Here is a 19,449-nt window from a genome sequence, read left to right on the forward strand (position 1 = left end):
GTCAAGCTAAAGACCGCCTGATGCCGTTGCGCTCTGCTACCAGCATAGTAATGAGGGGTGCGTGATTCCTTCTGCGCAGTGAGAACGCTGGTGGCCTGACCAGGCAGGCTTGGGGCGGAGGTGGAGGACCCAGATGAGGTGGAGGATGCAGAAGCAGTGGCGGAACTTGGACAGACAGAGGATTGACACACAAGTCGTGGGGACGGCAAGACTTGTGCAGCAGACCCTTCACCATCTATCACCATAGTTACCCAGTGGCCAGTCAGCGACATGTAACGTCCCTGTCCATGCTTACTGGTCCAAGTATCGGTGGTGAAATGCACCCGTTCACACACAGAGTTTCTCAAGGAAGCGGTGATGTTGTGTGCGACATGCTGGTGTAGCGCGGGCACACCTTTCTTAGAGAAGTAGTGGCGACTAGGCATCTGGTACTGGGGCACAGCGACAGACATAAGGTCTCTAAAATCCTGTGTGTCCACTAGGCGGAAAGGCAGCATTTCTGTAGTCAACAGCTTACAGAGGGATAGAGTCAACCTCTTCGCTTTGTCATGGGTCGCAGGAAGTGGCCTTTTATTTGACCACATCTGAGGGACAGAGATCTGGCTGCTGTGTGTAGACGGTGTTGAGTTGGGTGTCCCTGGAAAAATGCAGCTTTGTGAGGAAAGTGCAGGCGGAGACATGATGTTGCCTTCATCCAAAGTTGGTGCTATCGATGTCTGAGAGAGCTGTACACACTCACTTGTTTCCCCTTCCAAACCAACTGACGACCTACCAAGCAAACTGCCTGTTGCGGTTACAGTGGTGGAAGTTGTGGGTGGAAAAACAGGTGTGACAGCTGTCCCCACAGTCCTAGAAGATGACGAGCGCGCGGATGCACTGGAAGGGGCAGGCGGTGGATGGTTCGCTCCGCTAGGCCGCATTGCAGCACGGTGAGCTTCCCATCGGGCCATATGATATTTATTCATGTGACGATTCATGGAAGAAGTTGTCAAACTGCTGAGGTTTTGACCTCTACTAAGAGAACCATGACAAATTTTACAGATCACATAATTTGGGCGATCTTTTTCTATGTCAAAAAAGGACCTGGCTAGGCAAGGCTTAGAGGCCATGCGACCTGTTGATCCACCCCGAATAATGCTCAGAGGCAGAGTGGTGGCTGAGGATGCAGTTGTAGACGTGCTACCAGTGCTCCGACTGTGTCCAGGAAGGCGCCAGGTTACTTCGACGTCGGTTGCATCCTCCTCCACCGCCTCTGTTGACCTCCTCGAGTGTCTGACTGTGGGTTGACAGTAGGTGTGATCTAGAACTTAATCATCAATTGTTGTGTTTGCACTCCCCTACCCCTCAGACCGAGTTTCTTCTTGCCCTGACCGAATATTTAAGTTGTCATCCCAATCGGGTATCTGCGTCTCATCTTCATCAGTATGTTCCTCATTGCCTATAACCACAGTTGTTGGAAAGGCAGCATTTTGGTAGCCAACAGTTTGCATATGATGAAAGTCAACCTCCAAGCCATTTCATGCCCTTCTAAAAGCATGTAAAACACAGCGAGGGGACTCCAACCACAGTCTCCCTCGTTGCCACTAACTGGGCCACACACACCCCACTTGACTGGCATCGGTTGAGCCCCCTTTTGAAAAAGAAAAAGATGCTTTGCATGAAGCACTCTCAAAAATACGCGTGCCTTTCCCGTCCCCTGGCTGACCCAGGGGAAGAAAAGTCCTCTGAGAGCCATGACTTGTTCATCTTGGTTCTTTTAGAGACACAGCGAGGGGACTCCAACCACAGTCTCCCTCGTTGCCACTAACTGGGCCACACACACCCCACTTGACTGGCATCGGTTGAGCCCCCTTTTGAAAAAGAAAAAGATGCTTTGCATGAAGCACTCTCAAAAATACGCGTGCCTTTCCCGTCCCCTGGCTGACCCAGGGGAAGAAAAGTCCTCTGAGAGCCATGACTTGTTCATCTTGGTTCTTTTAGAGACACAGCGAGGGGACTCCAACCACAGTCTCCCTCGTTGCCACTAACTGGGCCACACACACCCCACTTGACTGGCATCGGTTGACCCCCCCTTTTGACAAAGAAAAAGATGCTTTTCATGAAGCACTCTCAAAAATACGCGTGCCTTTCCCGTCCCCTGGCTGACCCAGGGGAAGAAAAGTCCTCTGAGAGCCATGACTTGTTCATCTTGGTTCTTTTAGAGACACAGCGAGGGGACTCCAACCACAGTCTCCCTCGTTGCCACTAACTGGGCCACACACACCCCACTTGACTGGCATCGGTTGACCCCCCCTTTTGACAAAGAAAAAGATGCTTTGCATGAAGCACTCTCAAAAATACGCGTGCCTTTCCCGTCCCCTGGCTGACCCAGGGGAAGAAAAGTCCTCTGAGAGCCATGACTTGTTCATCTTGGTTCTTTTAGAGACACAGCGAGGGGACTCCAACCACAGTCTCCCTCGTTGCCACTAACTGGGCCACACACACCCCACTTGACTGGCATCGGTTGAGCCCCCTTTTGAAAAAGAAAAAGATGCTTTGCATGAAGCACTCTCAAAAATACGCGTGCCTTTCCCGTCCCCTGGCTGACCCAGGGGAAGAAAAGTCCTCTGAGAGCCATGACTTGTTCATCTTGGTTCTTTTAGAGACACAGCGAGGGGACTCCAACCACAGTCTCCCTCGTTGCCACTAACTGGGCCACACACACCCCACTTGACTGGCATCGGTTGACCCCCCCTTTTGACAAAGAAAAAGATGCTTTGCATGAAGCACTCTCAAAAATACGCGTGCCTTTCCCGTCCCCTGGCTGACCCAGGGGAAGAAAAGTCCTCTGAGAGCCATGACTTGTTCATCTTGGTTCTTTTAGAGACACAGCGAGGGGACTCCAACCACAGTCTCCCTCGTTGCCACTAACTGGGCCACACACACCCCACTTGACTGGCATCGGTTGAGCCCCCTTTTGAAAAAGAAAAAGATGCTTTGCATGAAGCACTCTCAAAAATACGCGTGCCTTTCCCGTCCCCTGGCTGACCCAGGGGAAGAAAAGTCCTCTGAGAGCCATGACTTGTTCATCTTGGTTCTTTTAGAGACACAGCGAGGGGACTCCAACCACAGTCTCCCTCGTTGCCACTAACTGGGCCACACACACCCCACTTGACTGGCATCGGTTGAGCCCCCCTTTTGACAAAGAAAAAGATGCTTTGCATGAAGCACTCTCAAAAATACGCGTGCCTTTCCCGTCCCCTGGCTGACCCAGGGGAAGAAAAGTCCTCTGAGAGCCATGACTTGTTCATCTTGGTTCTTTTAGAGACACAGCGAGGGGACTCCAACCACAGTCTCCCTCGTTGCCACTAACTGGGCCACACACACCCCACTTGACTGGCATCGGTTGACCCCCCCTTTTGACAAAGAAAAAGATGCTTTTCATGAAGCACTCTCAAAAATACGCGTGCCTTTCCCGTCCCCTGGCTGACCCAGGGGAAGAAAAGTCCTCTGAGAGCCATGACTTGTTCATCTTGGTTCTTTTAGAGACACAGCGAGGGGACTCCAACCACAGTCTCCCTCGTTGCCACTAACTGGGCCACACACACCCCACTTGACTGGCATCGGTTGAGCCCCCTTTTGAAAAAGAAAAAGATGCTTTGCATGAAGCACTCTCAAAAATACGCGTGCCTTTCCCGTCCCCTGGCTGACCCAGGGGAAGAAAAGTCCTCTGAGAGCCATGACTTGTTCATCTTGGTTCTTTTAGAGACACAGCGAGGGGACTCCAACCACAGTCTCCCTCGTTGCCACTAACTGGGCCACACACACCCCACTTGACTGGCATCGGTTGACCCCCCCTTTTGACAAAGAAAAAGATGCTTTGCATGAAGCACTCTCAAAAATACGCGTGCCTTTCCCGTCCCCTGGCTGACCCAGGGGAAGAAAAGTCCTCTGAGAGCCATGACTTGTTCATCTTGGTTCTTTTAGAGACACAGCGAGGGGACTCCAACCACAGTCTCCCTCGTTGCCACTAACTGGGCCACACACACCCCACTTGACTGGCATCGGTTGACCCCCCCTTTTGACAAAGAAAAAGATGCTTTGCATGAAGCACTCTCAAAAATACGCGTGCCTTTCCCGTCCCCTGGCTGACCCAGGGGAAGAAAAGTCCTCTGAGAGCCATGACTTGTTCATCTTGGTTCTTTTAGAGACACAGCGAGGGGACTCCAACCACAGTCTCCCTCGTTGCCACTAACTGGGCCACACACACCCCACTTGACTGGCATCGGTTGAGCCCCCTTTTGAAAAAGAAAAAGATGCTTTGCATGAAGCACTCTCAAAAATACGCGTGCCTTTCCCGTCCCCTGGCTGACCCAGGGGAAGAAAAGTCCTCTGAGAGCCATGACTTGTTCATCTTGGTTCTGTTAGAGACACAGCGAGGGGACTCCAACCACAGTCTCCCTCGTTGCCACTAACTGGGCCACACACACCCCACTTGACTGGCATCGGTTGACCCCCCCTTTTGACAAAGAAAAAGATGCTTTGCATGAAGCACTCTCAAAAATACGCGTGCCTTTCCCGTCCCCTGGCTGACCCAGGGGAAGAAAAGTCCTCTGAGAGCCATGACTTGTTCATCTTGGTTCTTTTAGAGACACAGCGAGGGGACTCCAACCACAGTCTCCCTCGTTGCCACTAACTGGGCCACACACACCCCACTTGACTGGCATCGGTTGACCCCCCCTTTTGACAAAGAAAAAGATGCTTTGCATGAAGCACTCTCAAAAATACGCGTGCCTTTCCCGTCCCCTGGCTGACCCAGGGGAAGAAAAGTCCTCTGAGAGCCATGACTTGTTCATCTTGGTTCTTTTAGAGACACAGCGAGGGGACTCCAACCACAGTCTCCCTCGTTGCCACTAACTGGGCCACACACACCCCACTTGACTGGCATCGGTTGAGCCCCCTTTTGAAAAAGAAAAAGATGCTTTGCATGAAGCACTCTCAAAAATACGCGTGCCTTTCCCGTCCCCTGGCTGACCCAGGGGAAGAAAAGTCCTCTGAGAGCCATGACTTGTTCATCTTGGTTCTTTTAGAGACACAGCGAGGGGACTCCAACCACAGTCTCCCTCGTTGCCACTAACTGGGCCACACACACCCCACTTGACTGGCATCGGTTGAGCCCCCCTTTTGACAAAGAAAAAGATGCTTTGCATGAAGCACTCTCAAAAATACGCGTGCCTTTCCCGTCCCCTGGCTGACCCAGGGGAAGAAAAGTCCTCTGAGAGCCATGACTTGTTCATCTTGGTTCTTTTAGAGACACAGCGAGGGGACTCCAACCACAGTCTCCCTCGTTGCCACTAACTGGGCCACACACACCCCACTTGACTGGCATCGGTTGACCCCCCCTTTTGACAAAGAAAAAGATGCTTTTCATGAAGCACTCTCAAAAATACGCGTGCCTTTCCCGTCCCCTGGCTGACCCAGGGGAAGAAAAGTCCTCTGAGAGCCATGACTTGTTCATCTTGGTTCTTTTAGAGACACAGCGAGGGGACTCCAACCACAGTCTCCCTCGTTGCCACTAACTGGGCCACACACACCCCACTTGACTGGCATCGGTTGAGCCCCCTTTTGAAAAAGAAAAAGATGCTTTGCATGAAGCACTCTCAAAAATACGCGTGCCTTTCCCGTCCCCTGGCTGACCCAGGGGAAGAAAAGTCCTCTGAGAGCCATGACTTGTTCATCTTGGTTCTTTTAGAGACACAGCGAGGGGACTCCAACCACAGTCTCCCTCGTTGCCACTAACTGGGCCACACACACCCCACTTGACTGGCATCGGTTGACCCCCCCTTTTGACAAAGAAAAAGATGCTTTGCATGAAGCACTCTCAAAAATACGCGTGCCTTTCCCGTCCCCTGGCTGACCCAGGGGAAGAAAAGTCCTCTTAGAGCCATGACTTGTTCATCTTGGTTCTTTTAGAGACACAGCGAGGGGACTCCAACCACAGTCTCCCTCGTTGCCACTAACTGGGCCACACACACCCCACTTGACTGGCATCGGTTGAGCCCCCCTTTTGACAAAGAAAAAGATGCTTTGCATGAAGCACTCTCAAAAATACGCGTGCCTTTCCCGTCCCCTGGCTGACCCAGGGGAAGAAAAGTCCTCTGAGAGCCATGACTTGTTCATCTTGGTTCTTTTAGAGACACAGCGAGGGGACTCCAACCACAGTCTCCCTCGTTGCCACTAACTGGGCCACACACACCCCACTTGACTGGCATCGGTTGACCCCCCCTTTTGACAAAGAAAAAGATGCTTTTCATGAAGCACTCTCAAAAATACGCGTGCCTTTCCCGTCCCCTGGCTGACCCAGGGGAAGAAAAGTCCTCTGAGAGCCATGACTTGTTCATCTTGGTTCTTTTAGAGACACAGCGAGGGGACTCCAACCACAGTCTCCCTCGTTGCCACTAACTGGGCCACACACACCCCACTTGACTGGCATCGGTTGAGCCCCCTTTTGAAAAAGAAAAAGATGCTTTGCATGAAGCACTCTCAAAAATACGCGTGCCTTTCCCGTCCCCTGGCTGACCCAGGGGAAGAAAAGTCCTCTGAGAGCCATGACTTGTTCATCTTGGTTCTTTTAGAGACACAGCGAGGGGACTCCAACCACAGTCTCCCTCGTTGCCACTAACTGGGCCACACACACCCCACTTGACTGGCATCGGTTGACCCCCCCTTTTGACAAAGAAAAAGATGCTTTGCATGAAGCACTCTCAAAAATACGCGTGCCTTTCCCGTCCCCTGGCTGACCCAGGGGAAGAAAAGTCCTCTGAGAGCCATGACTTGTTCATCTTGGTTCTTTTAGAGACACAGCGAGGGGACTCCAACCACAGTCTCCCTCGTTGCCACTAACTGGGCCACACACACCCCACTTGACTGGCATCGGTTGACCCCCCCTTTTGACAAAGAAAAAGATGCTTTGCATGAAGCACTCTCAAAAATACGCGTGCCTTTCCCGTCCCCTGGCTGACCCAGGGGAAGAAAAGTCCTCTGAGAGCCATGACTTGTTCATCTTGGTTCTTTTAGAGACACAGCGAGGGGACTCCAACCACAGTCTCCCTCGTTGCCACTAACTGGGCCACACACACCCCACTTGACTGGCATCGGTTGAGCCCCCTTTTGAAAAAGAAAAAGATGCTTTGCATGAAGCACTCTCAAAAATACGCGTGCCTTTCCCGTCCCCTGGCTGACCCAGGGGAAGAAAAGTCCTCTGAGAGCCATGACTTGTTCATCTTGGTTCTTTTAGAGACACAGCGAGGGGACTCCAACCACAGTCTCCCTCGTTGCCACTAACTGGGCCACACACACCCCACTTGACTGGCATCGGTTGAGCCCCCCTTTTGACAAAGAAAAAGATGCTTTGCATGAAGCACTCTCAAAAATACGCGTGCCTTTCGCCTCCCCTGGCTGACCCAGGGGAAGAAAAGTCCTCTGAGAGCCAGGTCCACATTGTCAGTGGACAGACACGTGTGCTTATCTGCCAGCAGACCCCCAGCAGCACTGAAGACAGGTTCCGAGAGAACGCTGGCTGCAGGACACGACAAGATCCTCAAGGCGTACGTGGCGAGCTCAGGCAATTTATCCAGATTGGAAGCCTAAAATGAGCAGGGCTCAAGTTGCACAATAATGGAATCGATGTTTCTTTGCATATACTCATATATCTGTGTGTCTCCCTCTTTTTCCTTGTCCAGCTGTTTTGTTTTCACATGAGTATATGTCCTTGTCACTTTCCCATGTGTTTGTGTTATGTTGTGAGTTGTTTGTCACCTTTTGGACACCTTTCAGGGTGTTTTCTAGGTGTTTTACTGTGTTTGTGATTGCCTGCCATTGTTTCCTATGGGCTCGAGTTCGGTTCGTCGAACGTTCGACGAGCCGAACTCGAGCCAGACCCCCCGTTCGGCGAACCGCCTCGAGCCGAACCGGGACCGGTTCGCTCATCTCTACCCATGACTGAGTCATGGCTGTGGGCGGGACAGGTCCAAGCAAATGCTGCATGAAGTAAATAGCCTGTGGACAGGGCCTGATGACTGAATGTGAACAGTCACCAACCGCCAAAATCTAGACAGGTGGAATACATCCCAAATTGGGGTGCATAGCAAGGTGGGGGTCAGCCACCGACCAATTCAATGAAGAAAAAAACAAACAGCCAGCACTAAATGTGCACTTAAGCACTAAAAAATCCAAACTGTACTTATTCTAAAAATTTTGAGATTTTTGTTTTTTCTTCATTGAATTGGTCGGTGACTGACCCCCACCTTGCTATGCATCCCAATTTGGGATGTATTCCACCTGTCTAGATTTGGGCGGTTGGTGACTGTTCACATTCAGTCATCAGGTCCTGTCCACAGCCTATTTACTTCATGCAGCATTTGCTTGGACCTGTCCCGCCCACAGTCATGACTCAGTCATGGGTACGGGATTGAAATAGACCAGGTGAGTGCTGCTAAGAGCAGTTGTACTATTCATATGTGAGGCCGTATGGCACATTTTATAAAAATATTTTAGTGTAGGACTGCCCCAAATGAGATTTGCCGTGACGTGGCGGGGTAGCTCCAGAAATTGCAATTTTTTGCCAAAAATCTCAAAATTTTTATAATAAGTACAGTTTGGAATTTTTAGTGCTGAAGTGCACATTTAGTGCTGGCTTTTTGTTTTTTCTCCATAGGACAACAATCAGTCGTACACTGCACAAATCTAGCCTTTATGGAAGAATGGCAAGAAAAAAGCCATTTCTCAAAGATATCCATATGATAGAGAAATACCCCAAGTGACTTGCAGCTGTAATCGCAGCAAAAAGTATTAACTTAAAGGGGATGAAAATATTGCACGCCCAAATTTTAGTTTATTATTTTTTAAAAAAGTTTAAAATAAGCAAAAAATTTCGTTCAACTTCACAATTGTGTCCCACTTGTTGTTGATTCTTCACCATAGCATTAAAATTTTTATCTTTATGTTTGAATCCTGAAATGTGGGCAAAGGTTGAAAAAAATCAAGGGGACTGAGAACTTTCTTAAGGCACTGTATATATATATATATATATATATATATATATATATATATACATATATATATATATATATATACAGTTTGTGCATATAGCTACAAAAACTGCTACTGTAATTTTATTATAAATTGTTGTAAGATTGTTTGCTAATTCTCTTTAAAGTGTGTGTCTGTGCTGCAAACCTCAGTTATTGTTCTGGGTTAACTGGCTTCTAAGTAAATTACTATTGATGTATAAGTACAGTGACTTGCAAAAGTATTTAGCCCCCTTGAATTTTTCAACCTTTTCCCACATTTCAGGCTTCAAACATAAAGATAAAAATTTTAAATTTTATGGTGAAGAATCAACAACAAGTGGGACACAATTGTGAATGTGAACGATATTTATTATTTTAAATTTTTGTAAAAAATAAATAACTGAAAATTGGGGCGTGCAATATTATTCGTCCCCTTTAAGTTAATACTTTGTAGCGCCACTTTTTACTGCGATTACAGCTGCAACTCGCTTGGTGTATGTGTCTATCCGTTTTGCACATTGAGACTGAAATTCTTGCCTATTCTTCCTTTGCAAATAGCTTGAGCTGAGTGAGGTTGGATGGAGAGCGTTTGTGAACAGCAGTTTTCAGCTGAACCATTCCATTGTAGATTTTGCTTTACGTTTTTGATCATTGTCTTGTTGAAAGACAAATCTCCGTCCCAATCTCAGGTCTTTTGCAGACTGCAACAGATTTTTTTCAAGAATGGTCCTGTATTTGGCTCCATCCATCTTCCCATCAATTTTAACCATCTTCCCTGTCCCTGCTGAAGAAAAGCAGGCCTAAACCATGATGCTGCCACCACCATGTTTGACAGTGGGGATGGTGTGTTCAGGGTGTTGAGCTGTGTTGCTTTTACGCCGAACATATCGTTTGGCATTGTACCCATAAAGTTCGATTTCGGTTTCATCTCACCAGAGCATCATCTTCCACATGTTTGATGTGTCTTCCAGGTGGCTTGTGGCAAAATTTAAGAAACACTTTTTATGGATATCTTTGAGAAATGGCGTTCTCCTTGCCACTCTTCCATAAAGGCCAGATTTGGGCAGTGTACGACTGATTGTTGTCCTGTGGACACACTCTCCCACCTCAGCTGTAGATCTCTGCAGTTTATCCAAGGTGATCATGGGCCTCTTGGCTGCATCTTTGATCAGTCTTCTCCTTGTTTGAGATGAATGTTTGGATGGACTGCCAAGTCTTTGTAGATTTGCAGTGGTATGATACCCCTTCCATTTCAATATGATCGTTTGCACAGTGCTCCTTGGGATGTTTAAACTTTTGGAAATCTTTTTGAAACCAAATCCGGCTTTAAACTTCTCCACAACAGTATCATGGACTTGCCTGTTGTGTTCCTTGGTCTTCATGATGCTCTCTGTGCTTTAAACATAACACTGAGACTATCACAGAGCAGGTGAATTTATACGGAGACTTGATTACACACAAGTGGCTTGTATGTATCATCATCAGTCATTTAGGACAACATTGGATCATTCAGAGATCCTCAATGAACTCCTGGAGCAATAAATATTGTTCACCTTCACAATTGTGTCCCACTTGTTGTCGATTCTTCACCATAAAATTTTAATTTTTATCTTTATGTTTGAAGCCTGAAATGTGGGAAAAGGTTGAAAAAAATCAAGGGGGCCGAATACTTTCGCAAGGCACTATATATATATATATATATATATATATATATATATATATACAGTACAGACCAAAAGTTTGTATGCACCTTCTAATCTCTAGAACAACTGTTAAGAGGAGACTTTGTGCAGCAGGCCTTGATGGTAAAATAGCTGCTAGGAAACCACTTCTAAGGACAGACAACAAGCAGAAGAAACTTGTTTGGGCTAAAGAACACAAGGAATGGACATTAGACCAGCGGAAATCTGTGATTTGGTCTGATGAGTCCAAATTTGAGATCTTTGGATCCAACCACCGTGTCTTTGTAGAAAAGGTGATTGGATGGACTCTACATGGCTGGTTCCCACCGTGAAGCATGCAGGAGGAAGTGTGATGGTGTGGGGCTGCTTTGCCGGTGACACTGTTGGGGATTTATTCAAAATTGAAGGCATACTGAACCAGCATACCTACCACAGCATCTTGCAGCGGAATGCTATTCCATCCGGTTGGCATTTAGTTGGACCATCATTTATTTTTCAACAGGACAATGACCCCAAACACACCTCCAGGCTGTGTAAGGGCTATTTGACTAAGAAGGAGAGGGATGTGGTGCTACGCCAGCTGACCTGGCATCCACAGTCACCAGACCTGATCCCAATCGAGATGGTTTGGGGTTAGCTGGACCACAGAGTGAAAGCAAAAGGGCCAACAAGTGCTAAGTATCTCTGGGAACTCCTTCATGACTGTTGGAAAACCATTTCCGGTGACTACCTCTTCAAGCTCATCAAGAGAATGCCAAAAGTGTGCAAAGCAGTAATCAAAGCAAAAGGTGGCTACTTTGAAGAACCTAGAATATAAGACATATTTTCAGTTGTTTCACACTTTTTTAAGTATTTCATTTCACATGTTTTAATTCATAGTTTTGATGCCTTCAATGCGAATCTACAATTTTCAGAGTCCTGAAAATAAAGAAAACTCTTTGAATGAGAAAATGTGTCCAAACTTTTGGTCTGTACTGTATATATATATATATATATACATATAGCTACAAAAACTGCTACTGTAATTTTATTATAAATTGTTGTAATATGGTTTGCTAATTCTCTTTAAAGTTTGCGTCTGTGCTGCAAACCTCAGTTATTGTTCTGGCTTAACTGGCTTAGTAAATTGCCCTTGCTATTGATCTATAAGTACAGTGCCTTGCGAAAGTATTCGGCCCTCTTGAATTTTTCAACCTTTTCCCACATTTCAGGCTTCAAACATAAAGATAAAAAAAATTTAATTTTATGGTGAAGAATCAACAAAAAGCAATAAATATAGTTCACCTTCAGAATTGTGTCCCACTTGTTGTTGATCCTTCATCATAAAATTTATTTATTTTTATCTTTGTGTTTGAAGCCTGAAATATTTGAAAAGGTTGAAAAATTCAAGGGGGCCGAATACTTTCGCAAGGCACTGTATGTCATTGTTCATTGTTCATTGTTCTGAGACAGGTTGATTGTTTATAGATAAAGCTTAATACCCAAGAGGTTTCTTGTCCATCTTTTTGTTTTACCTTTGCATTGTGTAATAAACTTTTGCATAATTTTTAGTAGTTAATTATTTTTGTAGATTGCTGACACTATACTATAAATATATAGTCATAGCACACCCTAGAAATTGTTTGAGAAAATGAAAAAGCTTGTTGATAGTTATAGGAAGCGATTGATTCTAGTTCCATAGGGTGTGCAACCAAATATTAAGTTGAGGTTGTCACCAATTTTGTGCTTCCCATTTTAAGATTATGTCCAATTTTACTTTTTTTTTCTCTGTTTTTGCAATGTTCCAATACACGCAAAGAAAATAAACATGTGTATGATAAAACATGTGTAATTGCAATAATTTTCTGGGAGAAATACTTTATTTTCTGGGAAAATGTGAAGGGTGCCAACTAGTGCTGAGCGAATATATGGTACAGTATATAGTACGGTATTAGCAATATATGTTAATTGTTGAAAATTTTGGTCCTCGCCTCGTAAGTTTCAAGACCAATCCAGACACATTTGGTGCCTGATTTTAAGCCACTAAAGATGTGGGTATTGCTTGCCAATCCCAGTAAAGCCGTAGCCTACTTTGCTACTGGTATCACTGTTATTGGGAGGCGCAGTAGAAAAAAATTATGTGTGGTCATTAAAACAGGAGAATTATACTTAATGAGTTTCCCCGTGGCTTTAACACTGCTTCCGGGTCTGATCATTAATTCTTATGAATATGCAATGCTCCGACCGCTAACCCTCTGTAATAGTTTCTGTGATTGGTTGCAGTCCTGCTTCCCCCACCCACCTTCTGTATCAGTGTCTATAATTGGTTGCACTCACACTTGCTGTCTGGGTCCCTGAAGTGAACTGGGTCCCGACTGGGTACACCTTATCGCGGTGGGATGGCTTTATGCTTTTTTGTTAAAAAATAGTGTTTACTAAGTACCCTGTGTTTATTTATATGCATTATGCTTCTATTAAGTTACAGCAGGGTATATGTTTATATTATTTTCTTCTTTGTTTTTTTATGTCTTATTGCCAGTGTGAACATGGGCTTACAAGTTACATGTACACCAACTCATACTCACTTTTTTTTTTTTGTTTTTATTTCTTGTTGATATCAGTGAATTCAGCCTGAAATTGGTTTAAGATATATGGGGACCTTTACACTTTTAGCATACTGCAGAGAATTAAATAATATTAAAATGCAAATAGTGTTATAATGTAATATGGAACATAGGTAAATCGCCATTATATTTGACAAAAAAATGTTTTCCTCTAAGACCGACGCACAGTAAAAGCCCTCAGGGTTTAAAACAAACTGTCTGATACATGAGACACTAAAGCAAGATGAAGGACAATTTGATATTAAGATGAACACTATCTTTTTACACTCTCCTTGTGAAAAACACATAATCAGGATTTTACTTAAATATCTATAAAAAAGGTGGGCACTGTATGTCAAAACAGAAATGTGCCTACAAGGCTGAATAGTGAGAAGCTGAGCCCATTACTGGGAAAGACAAATCTCTACATATTAACTTGACTTTTGTGAAATAATTACTTGTTTTACATGTAACATTAAAAAACTCTGCACATCATAATGTTATCAAGTGTCCTATCCTCACCTCATTGAAATGACATCCCTTGTCTTCTCCAGGTTTCTAGGGAGCTGATGTGCACAGAGTTTGATTACTCTGTAATTCTCTGCCGATTTTTTCTGTGAAGCGGCACAGTCCTTAAGTTTAAAACTTCCCAGTTCTATCAAATTATCATTCACCCACAGTGACCTCACTTCTCGATTTAGCTCAAGGACACTGTAAGAGGAACAGAAGAAATTCTAGGCATTAAATGTTCTTACAAAACGCTACAGGCTGCACAAGCAGATCCCTCAGATTCGGACTTTAATGAACGAGCGTGTATGATAATCGCTTGGTGTAAATTAACTAAAAAGACGAACAATGAAAACCCTAACCGATTGTGCCAATTATTTTTTTTTCTATTTGTGCGAAATGTTAAAAAGCCATTAAATGTTTAAAATCAATATTCAATAAGTTAAACATTAATAAAAATTAATAATAGGGATTTCTGCTCATGTAAAAAAAACAATAAAATTTAAGTAATACACAATTGTCTCTTTCACCATTAAATCAATATTTCCTTTTTTTGTAAGCTTCGAATTACTGTTGAATGGTAACTGATTGCTGTATTCAAGGCACAGAAGTATGCTTATCAACCATGTCATCCTTCAGGCTCATAATATCATAAATCTCCTGTGCTAACCAAGTTCAGAAGGCAAAGAAAGAGTTAAAAAAATGCCTATTAGTGATCTTGTGACTCTGATTTTGGGAGCAGGAAAACAGATATCACACACCAAACAATGTACACCTTTTAATGAGGTTGACATCTTTGGACGAGGTGACACAATTTGCATATTTTCTGAATGTGCGACTTTATTAGTGTGAACCATGAGGACAGATGTGCCCCAGCAGGGCTGCCACCTTAGACAACCTGCTGTTATTATCACCAGATTATGTCACAGACTACAGTGATTGCTCTTAGCTTGCCATGAACTGTTGACATTGGTGACACTGCCTACAAATGCCACTTTTAAAACTATCCATCTTCTACATCAGGGGCTAAACTAGGCATGACTTAAGAGGTTGGAGATTAAGGTCATAGTGAAGTCCGGTCATGGAATCATTGAAAAGTAGTTGGAATGTTACAAAGCTTTGCACGTACCGTACTTACAGTGTTTTGTTGCCATTTTATATTAAGACCATTTCACTTATTACTAACTCTGATGTGTTGTAACAAACCAGAAGATAATAACCTGAAAACATTTTCTGTCTTAGCCAGGGGATATCAACATCATGGCATGTCATATCATATCATTAGTGCAGCCTGGTCAGCCGCATAGGGGCCCAAGAGGTAAGGGGACCATTTCTACCGCCAAAGCAGGTGGAAGTGTGCATTTAGATGAGCTCTTGGACTGCCAAGGGCCATATATTGCTCTTGCCCAGTGGCCCTTTCCTGTCTCTCTCCGCCAGTGGTCTTAGCATATTGTGTTCTGAGGAAAAACTTTCTTGAATCGTGATGTTGAAAAATTATATGACCTAATCTTCAGAGATATGTTCTTAATTGATTATCAAACTTATGCTTCATTCAGAAGTCCCTGAGTAACACATTTGTTCTGACCGTACTTTTCATGTGTAGCAAACACACCCATTACAGTCTTTGGGGCTGTTTATATTTCTGTGATTTTAGAGGAGTATAGAGTGGTCTGCACAGAATCACGGAGACATGTCCATTTTTTATCATGCATCCAAGTTACCCATAAAAGTTTATGGGACTGTGATCACCTTTGCAATGGTTATCACGTACCATCTATAATTACCACTGCAATGAACAGGAGAAACTTTGCAGGGTTTTTTTTTACATCAGTCAAAAAACACTGATAAAACAGTTATGGTAAAAACTGAGACACTGTTTTAAGTATCAGAAAATCATAGACTTCTCAATCAGTCCTTAGGTTTTGTTCTGGCTTTGATCTTTTTGTCCAGAGTTAATAGAATTTTTTTTATCAATATATATAGTGCGTGCTTTCAGTGATTGCCTATATTGTTGCCACACATGAAATTGTGCCAGGACATAAAGTATTTCTCCCAGAGAAGTATTGTAATAACACATGTTTTGCCATAAACATGTTTATTTTCTTTGTGTATATTGGAAGAATATGACATTTTTTTTTAAAAGAAGTTATAATGTACATAACTTCACACAAAACCCCAAAAATTGGTCAGACAAAATTCTTGGCACCGTTCCAAAATTGTGGGTAAACAACTTTCTTTCCAGCATGTGAGGCTTAAACTCACATGTATCAAGTAACAGGTATGGGTAATATCAAAATTACACCTGAATCCATATAAAAAGGGGATAAGTTGAGTAAATCTTTGCATTCTGTTTCTTTGTGTGACACCAAAAGCAGGGAAAACAGAAAGAGGACAAGAGAATTGTCTGAGGACTTGTAGATCAAAATTGTTTAAAAATATCAACAATCTCAACGTTATAAGTCCATCTTCAGAGATCTTGATGTTCCAGTATCCCAGGGGTGGGGAACCTTTTTTCTGCCGGGGGCCATTTGGAAATTTCTACCAACCTTCGGGGGCCGCACAAAATTATCAACTTGAAAATTACCCTAATATATTTGGTCAAACAATTAACTCACTGACGGCTGGAGCTTCTACTCTTTGGTGCAGCTGTAATATTAGGCGATGTTGATCTTGTTGCTTTTCCAGGTTTGAGTTGTCTGGGACTGCTGTATATACTCCAGGTTTGAGTTGTCTGGGACTGCTGTATATACATCACAGGCGGGTATGGGGGCATATACGCCACAGAGGAGGGTTGGGAGGAATATAGAACACTGGGGAGGCTGGGGGCACAGACCTCACTGGGGGGTACATACATCATTGATGGGGAGCACAGACATAGCTGGGGGGGCATAAACATTGCTGGGGTGGGCTGGGAGGAATATACATCACTAGGGAAGCAGCAGGGCATAGACATCACTGGGGGTACATACATCACTGGGGGTATATACACATCACTGGGTTTCACAGACAAGACTGGGGGGCATAAACATTGCTGGGGTTATATACATAGCCGGGGGCAGACAGCCCTGGGGGATGCCGGGGGGACACAGACAGCCCTGGGGGCACAGAGAATGATGGGAGAGGCTGGAGACACAGACAAACCTGGGGGTCGCTGGGGGCACAGATGGCACAGAGAAGGATGGGAGAGACTGAAGGCACAGACAGACCTGGGAGAGGCTCGGGGCACAGAGATCACTGGGGACACTGGGGGGGGCACAGAGATCACTGGGGAGACTGGGGGTGGCACAAAGATCACTAGGGAGACTGGGGATGGCACAGAGATCACTGGAGAGACTGGGGGTGGCACAGAGATCACTGGGGAGACGGGGGGCACAGAGATCACTGGGGAGACTAAGGGGGGCACAGAGATCACTGGGGAGACTGGGGGGGCATAGAGATCACTGGGGAGACTGGGGGGGGCACAGAGATCACTGGGGAGACAGCACAGATCACTGGGGAGACTGGGGAGACAGCACAGATCACTGGGGAGACGGCACAGATCACTGGGGAGACTGGGGAGATGGCACAGATCACTGGGGAGACTGGAGGGGGGCACGGATCACTGGGGAGAAAGGAGGGGAGCAGAGCGCTGGGGAGAAAGGAGGGGAGCAGAGCGCTGGGGGCACAGGCAGACCTGGGGGAGCTTGGAGGCAGTTAGAGAACTGGGGGAGGCCTGGATCACTGAGTGCTGGAGGTGGCTGCGGGAATGGAGAGCGCTGCCGGCGCACAGAGAGGAGCAGCTGCCGCCGGGCACAAGGAGCCGCCGCCACCGGGCACAGGTAGCCGCCGCCGGGAACAGGGAGCCGCCGCCAGGCACAGGTAGCCACCACCGCCGCCGGGAACAGGGAGCCGCCACCGCCGCCGCCAGGAACTGAGAGCCGCCGCCGGGAACAGGGAGCCGCCACCGCCGCCGGGAACAGGGAGCCGCCACCGCCGCCGGTAACAGGGAGCCGCCGCCGCCGGGAACTGAGAGCCGCCGCCGGGAACAGGGAGCCGCCACCGCCGCCGGGAACAGGGAAACGCCACCGCCGCCGGGAACAGGGAGCCGCCACCGCCGCCGGGAACAGGGAGCCGCCACCGCCACCGGGAACAGGGAGCCACCACCGCCGCCGGGAACAGGGAGCCACCTTCGCCGGGAACTGAAAGCCGCCACTGGGAACAGGGAGCTGCCACCGCTGCCGGGAACAGGGAGCCGCCACCGCCGCCGGTAACAGGGAGCCGCCACCGCCGCCGCCGGGAACTGAGAGCTGCCACTGGGAACAGGGAGCCGCCACCGCCGCCTCCGGGAACTGGGAGCCGCCACCGGGAACAGGGAGCCGCCACCGCCGCCGGGAACAGACCTGGAGGATGATTGGCAGTCAATCCTCTCCTATTTGATTTTAGCGCTTTTCACGCCGACCCCACCTACAAAGTACGTCCTCACGTAGGCAGTGCCAGCGTGGGGATGTAGTCTTTCAGGTATAGGAAATGCAGCGTTCAGCATTGAACGCGCTGTGTGGGGTTTTAAAGGGCCAGCAGCCAGCAAGATGCGGCTGCCGCTCCAGCACTACAGTTCCCGGGAATCAGCTCAGGGGCCGCAGGAAAAGTCGTATGCGGCCCGCGGGCCGGAGGTTCCCCACCCCTGCAGTATCCACTGTGTACAACATAATCAAGGCATTTACAACCCATGTCACAAGGTAATCTCCCTGGATGTAAACAGCATAAAAATTAGCTGAAAGGTTGCAATGCATAATAGTCCAGATGGTGCATAAGCAGCCGCTATCAAGTTTCAAAGAAATTAAAGCTGTCCTGAAGACTCAGGGTGCATCAATGTCAGCATGAACTATCCTTCAAAATTTGAATTAAATGAAACACTATGGTAGGAGACCCAGGAGGACCCCACTGCTGAAACAGAGAAATAAAATGGCTAGACTTCAGTTTGCCAAAATATACTTGAATAGAAATGAAGTTTGGGATCTGCAGGTTCAGCCAGATTTTAGATATAGTTCTGCTCTGGACCGGAACTTGACCTGAAGCTCATTGGTAGTCACTGATTGGGCAGTTTGGCTCTCCACAGACATTCAGCCAGCCATAAACAGAAGAGTTCTGAGAGATAGAGGGCGTGGTTTTTCACTTGTTGTTTGGGGACACACTACATCCAATAATGCTGATTTTACCCTCAATGCAAGCCATTCAAACACTGCATGCAGTACTTACTGGGCCGAGCACCAAGTGTACCTGAGTACAGCAATGCTCGCTAGAGTGGTCAGCATACATAAAGCACCCAAACTCCAAACTCAAACTTTACAGTTCGGGTTTAATCATCACTATACATAAGCCAAAATTCTTCTGGGAAAGTGTCTTGTGGACAGATAAGACCAAAATAGAGCTTTTTGTTAAAGCACATTATTATACTATTTAGCGGAAATAGAATGAGGCCTACAAAGAAAAGAACACAGTACCTCCACTCAAATATTGAGGAGGTTCAAAGATATTTTGGGGATGTTTTGCTACTTCTGGCACTGAGTGCCTTTTCTGTGTACAAGGCATTATGAAATTTGAAGATTACCAAAGGATTTTTGGTCGCAATGTAGTGCCTATTGGCTGGAA

The sequence above is a fragment of the Anomaloglossus baeobatrachus genome, chromosome 2, assembly GCF_048569485.1.
Source record: "Anomaloglossus baeobatrachus isolate aAnoBae1 chromosome 2, aAnoBae1.hap1, whole genome shotgun sequence".
In the NCBI taxonomy this organism is placed as follows: Eukaryota; Metazoa; Chordata; class Amphibia; order Anura; family Aromobatidae; genus Anomaloglossus; species Anomaloglossus baeobatrachus.